Source organism: Limulus polyphemus, unplaced genomic scaffold (assembly GCF_000517525.1).
Source record: "Limulus polyphemus unplaced genomic scaffold, Limulus_polyphemus-2.1.2 Scaffold2593, whole genome shotgun sequence".
Lineage (NCBI taxonomy): Eukaryota > Metazoa > Arthropoda > Merostomata > Xiphosura > Limulidae > Limulus > Limulus polyphemus.
In genome coordinates this window covers 142,257-148,889 of record NW_013668203.1, presented here as the reverse complement: position 1 = coordinate 148,889, position 6,633 = coordinate 142,257, and positions in this window count along the sequence as shown.

Here is a 6,633-nt window from a genome sequence, read left to right as displayed (position 1 = left end):
TATCTGTAATAATAAAAATAAAAACTAACATGCTTAATTTCTGAATCGTTGTAAAAATTAACCCCAGCTTTTTCGAAGCTTAGTTAATGAACCTAACGTATAATTCAGTGTAAAACATCAACAGCTTTATAAGAAAACATAAATCTTTATTTTGTTCCTCATTGCTAACAAAGTGTGCTTGTTTATAACAAAAACCGTGAAATACTGTCAGTACATTATCATTACAAGGGTCTAATGAGCACGAAATTAGTAACTGACTCAACGTTTTTAATGCAATGTAATGTCAAGGTAAGTCAAGACTGGATTAATTATAGTTAATATACTAAAAGTAAAATATCACCCAAAATATGATAATTCAATGGCCTGAAGATTCAGTACTATAAACTCCTGCAGTGACGTATTGAAAACATCGTCAAGCTGCGGGACCAGAACATCATTTTTTGCCCTTCGTGATTCGCACGTGCTGCATCAGGTGCTTGTGACTGTGCCTTTTGAAGTCAGGTACCTGAAGTAGCGCGCGGAGAGTCCCGGGTAATTTCTTCGTAGCGAATTCGAACTTCATTCAGTGAAGTCGTATGACGAGTTGAGAAATCAGTAAGTTTGGTTTTCTAAAACTGTATATATTTTATAAATAGAAGATGATGGAATAGAATATAAAAAAATGAACTTACTACTCTAAATATATATTTGAATAAAAAAGAATAACTTATATAGATCTGCGGAGGTTGTGGGTGTGTTATAAGAGCAACAATCAATCTCATTATTTGGTCAGACAAGACTAGCCCAGTAGTTGGCGGTGGGTGCTGTTGACTAGCTACCTCTCCATCAACCTATCAGTTCAAAATCAGGATGGTTATATCCCTTGAGCAGCTTTGTGCGAATACCTAACAAACAAACAAGCCTTACTGTTTCGCGGGGGAAGTGTAGTGGATTTAGATTTCGACATGACAACAACTACTTGACGCATAACTTGAATGGTGGGGTTATTGACCTTGTATGATATGTAAATCTGTGCTTTTTTCGCACTCAGTTTCTGATAACGTTTCCGATATGAAAGACAATGCTTCTGGTTGTAAATGGTATCTTAGTGCTTATGGTGGGAACTTTGTTTCGGATAAGGAGATGACACTGCTACGTAGATAATGTAATAATTAGTTTGATGTACACGAACAACCGCTGTCAAAAGGATTCAGTGTGTATGGTACACTAATCTGTTGTGAGAAAGTTAACACAGTTGATAAATAAACCAACAAAAAAAAAACAGTTACAGTAATACAAGAAAAGCAACTCTAACTTATCAAGGGTTATCGAAAGGTGGTCGCTGTTGTTCATTAAGGGGCTACCCTTTTAAAAACGCTTTCTGTTGATTTATACATAAGAACCGGTTATTCAACTGATAAATCACACCTTGATTAAGACCCACTTCCCAGTTGAGTTAACAATGAGTGTTACCTGGTGTGATACACCATAGGGCATGTACACGGCTCTTTTATTTGACTATTATGAATGGTTTACTTTTTATTGGTAATACCTTTGCTGTTTTTATCCGTCAAAATGAAATTACTTAAAATATACGAACGTTTTCAGTATATATCATTAATAGGTTTTTGCCCATCATATTTAAGTTACCGCGAAACGAACTTTACGAAATGTTTCACGAGCTTGAAAGTTAAAGATTAATTTGACTTAACTTCGATGACTTAGTTTTATTGTTTCCTTCTGCTACAAGACAAAGGAGACTTCGAGGTAGTAAAGTGTTTCATGATTAACAAAAGGAAAGACCTTACCGGTCTAAATGCTAAACTTGTTAGTTATTAACGCTGAAACTATAGAAGCTCGATACCACACTATCATGACAACACTTACAATGTAAGCTATATGCCCGCCGGCTTCATTGTGCTATGGTTAAATCCTTAATTTCTACAGCTGACTTCAGATTACAGCAGATTTTCGTCAAGCGCGGTGATATGTTTGTGCAATACCACAAATAATTACTTAACACCAGTATCTTACATATTACATTAAAAATTAAATAAAAGTAAGCTTGTGCTTATGATGTGATGACCTGACATTTTAAGTAATAAAGAGAAGTTATATATTTTTGAGCTCTTCTCATATCTGCCATACTGCTTTTGGTTAGGGAATGTTCTAGAATTATCTTACTTCGCGATACTTAAGGCATGCTGTGTGACGTAGTTCTGTGTTGTGATTGTTTGTTTGTAATTAAGCACAAAGCTACACAATGGGCTACCTGTGCTCTGCCCACCACGGGTATCGAAACCCGGATTCTAGCGTTGTAAGTCCGCAGACATTCCGCTGTGCCACTGGGGGTGTGGTGGCTGTGTTGTGATTGATGATAACTACAGAAGTAATCTAGCGCTGTCATTAGAACTAATTTATTAACACGCGATCTCTTCCTCAACCAGGGTGACAGGGATCGGACATAAAAAGTCTGGGATTTATCTGATTTGGTGAAACTTGTACAGGATATAACATACGATGAGATATGATCATTACAATTAACAGTTCCAAATCTGATCGAGTTATAACTAGCCACAACAGAAACCTCATAGTTAATGAAAGTATTTTTTGTTATGTAACCAATGGGTCTGTTACGCGAATCTTCTTCTTCGCTCATCGACGCATATGTTTCTTAGACCAGAGCCCTGTAGATCTTCAGCAGTTAGATTCAATCTCACTGACTGTGACTGGAACGTTACTACTCTTTGCGTGTCATTATCAATCAACATTATTCCCTCGATTACCTGACTTTCAACCTGTGCAGCCGCTGTGGATGTGACCACGATGGACTTTTGTACACCTCTTGTACAGGCAAATCTATCTTTCAAGCCTAAAGATGCTATGGTGGCACTCAGAAATAGGTTCGATGATAAGGGCAGAAGTGATAGTAGTGGTATCCTTCCGCCGATCAGAAAATCAAGAACAATTATTGTCTACAGTCTCAAAAAGACAATGAAGAAAGGTCGCATAATTTGAGAACCAGAAAGCGATAATCAATTCACGTGCGTGTTCGTTGCTGCTAAGATGGTGCGACCACTCCGAAACCCTGTGTCTCTTTGACTGCTAATAACTCCTTATTGAAATGGTTACCATTATATGGATTGCATATTTGAATACAGCAGATTCCAATAATGTATGTAACACCTTCAAGAAACAATTACTGAAATATATTGTTCATTGCTCTACCCCTTAAAAAACACTACTTCGCCTTTGGTTGTGGGAGAGATCCTGTGTTGAAATAATTATGTAAGCATCAATGAAAATAATAGGGTAATATAGATAACTACATAATAATTTTAATGTGCATTTAGATACCGTTGTGTATAGTTAGAATAACTAATTATTAGAATTAAAATAACGATAACAGATAGCGTAATATTACATTAAATAGAAGCCTCGTTCTTCTCAGCGCTTTTGGCCGTAATCCTAGCAGTGACATATAGATTAAGCCTAAAGGCACATCCTATCAACAATGTGATTTTGTAAATGAGTTTTTGTAAACGTAATATATCAAATTACTTAAGAAGTTCAAACATGCCAAATAAACTATGTCATTTAACCAAGTTAACTACAATATAAGAATGGAAAAGTGATTATTAAATTACGTACAAACCAATAAATACACTAGTTATTCACTAACTTCCTTGTATCGTTTTAAACATAGTTCATTTGAGGTCATTTTAACAGAATAGAAGCGAGACTTTTGCCGCCAAGTAAACTTCGCTGTAGAGTGATATTAAGATGACATGCAAGACAATATCACTTTTCGAATTATTGAATTAATCATGATAATGCTAAAAACTCATGAATTAGACACCATAAATCGTTTTGTACACTAAAATTAGAGACTGCTGGTCGTGTTAGGATGAAAAGCTAAGATAAATTGAGTCTGACAAGACCTAGAGCAGTAACTTGTTATTTTTAATGTATTTTTCTTATATTGCTTGATAGGTTATACGGAGACAACTGTTACAAGATTCTTAGAACGAACTTGAAATGGTTCATGATAGTCCATAAAACTCTTAGAACGAACTTGAAATGGTTCATGGTAGTCCATAAAACAGTGATTTGGCATTACCAAGACGATCGAAAGGTTGAAAACACTTTTTAAATTGGTTGTAGCACCTCAATGACTCAGCAGTAAGTTTGTACGCTTATAACGTTAAAAATCGGAGCACAGCATAAATAGTCCATTGTGTATCTTTATGCTTAACTTCAAAAAACAATAAATTGGTTGTTTTTCATGAACATTAACTTTTGAAGTTAGTTTTCATTTTTCGTAAGATAACACAATAAATGTTATAATTTTAGACTTCGAGAAAAAAATCGTTTTTGAGCATGTGGAACCTTTCAAAGCACAGATTACATCCGACAGCTCCTTCAGTGTAGGAAAGACCTCCCTCGATTATAGTTACGGCTGCCAACTTTTCAGTTTTGAAGTGCGGGTTGAGGGTCACATCCTAGAAACCCAAGGCTTTTGGTGATCGCCAGAGACTCCCCATATATATTTTATGATGTTTGTATTATTTTTTATAATAAAATACCGAAAAGGAATGGAATATACTTCGTAAAGGAAATGTGAAATGTTTGTTATTGTTGTTCTATAATAAGATATAAAGTAAAAAAATACAGATAAGGAAATTATGGCACTAAAATGGGAGAGAATAAGTCAATATTAATTCATCTGTGCATGTGGGGCTTGGTAGTGAAGTCCTGATACACTATACGAACTAATATTGACCAAAAGAATAAGTAATACAAGTTTTCAGATAACGTGTGCTTTTCGCTATTAATTAAGAGTGGCCGATCATATTTGTTATAAAATTATTAACAGTCTTATTGTGTTTATTGCCCTTTTTATTTTCCAGTGAAAGGAATCTTTGAAATTAGAATTTAATATTTTAAATGTAGACTTATGTAATAACAATGCAGTCAGTTGGGAGGTCTGTGAACGCCGTCAATTGGCATTCCATCGTCAACCAATATATCTAATATCTGTCTTAATGTACTCATTACGAAGTATGTAAAAAATAGCATTTTAGATATATCTTTTGTTTCACACAAGTAACCGACCAAAAGCTTTTTCATTTAGTACAGTAGCTTGTTAGTTAGACTTGACGAGGACAGACACTACACAAAAACTTAGTTACAGATTAGAAAGCTTGATATTTGTGGTAAAAATGACTAACGTTAACAGTCTCTATTCTGCAGACAGACTTTTGTTTCTCATCGTCCATTCCAATGAGGAGTTCAGATATTAAACATAAAGCTTTTTGAAGAGTGAATATGGGAGATAAAAGGCAGGCCTGAAATGCTAGTTTTACCATGCAATTTGAACTCGGTAATAGACATTTTAAGAAGACGCGAAAAAAAAACAACATCTTCCTCGTTTATATCGAGTAGAATTCTCTTCATCTTGTAAAAGTTATATTTAAACTCATGAAATTCGTTATGTTTGTTTTGACCACGCAGTTAAAGCAAGACACACGATTGCTACTTAATCTTATCACAAGAAGGCCGTATAAGTTAGCGTGTTTACTGTGAATCCGAGGTTTCTTGGTTTGTATCCCGTTGCTTTGTTCCACACTTTGTAGCAACGGGTGCATTATAAGAGTGATTTGATTGGAATAGCTCAAGAGTTGGCGGTGGGTGCTGTTGACTAGCTCCCCTCCGTCTCGCGTATCGGTTCAAAATTAGGGACGGCTAGCGCAGAGAGCCATTATGTAGTTTGCACAAACTTCGAAAACAAACATATCACAAGATAATGATTATGGCTTGATTCCATGAGACTGTTTAATTCTTTTTTCGAGGAGTTATTTATGTCTAACATCAGACGTAAAACTGTAATTTTATAATATAGCTTTATTATTCACGTATTCAGCAACATTATGATCATATTGCTACTTTGCTATTCAGGTTACGAATTTCAAAAGCTAAATTAAAGGCTTTTGAAATTACCTTAAATCATTGTTAATAACTTACTGAGATCATAATAACCTCTTGTACATATCAGATAACGTTTTTTGTTTTTTCTGTAACATTACAGTTCTGGATAAATATTCGTTTGTAATGCAGTAATGTTATATGTAAGCTGTTTCCTAACATGAGTGCTGTCACAGCAACAGCCAACTGCGTGAGAAATGACACTTTCATTATTAGGGATATAGGTTTCTCAATTAACATATCAGATGTTTGTTTGTTTTTTCTGTAACATTACAGTTCTGGATAAATATTCGTTTGTAATGCAGTAATGTTATATGTAAGCTGTTTCCTAACATGAGTGCTGTCACAGCAACAGCCAACTGCGTGAGAAATGACACTTTCATTATTAGGGATATAGGTTTCTCAATTAACATGTCAGATGTTGTTTTTTTTTTCTGTAACATTACAGTTCTGGATAAATATTCGTTTGTAATGCAGTAATGTTATATGTAAGCTGTTTCCTAACATGAGTGCTGTCACAGCAACAGCCAACTGCGTGAGAAATGACACTTTCATTATTAGGGATATAGGTTTCTCAATTAACATGTCAGATGTTGTTTTTTTTTTCTGTAACATTACAGTTCTGGATAAATATTCGTTTGTAATGCAGTAATGTTATATGTAAGCTGT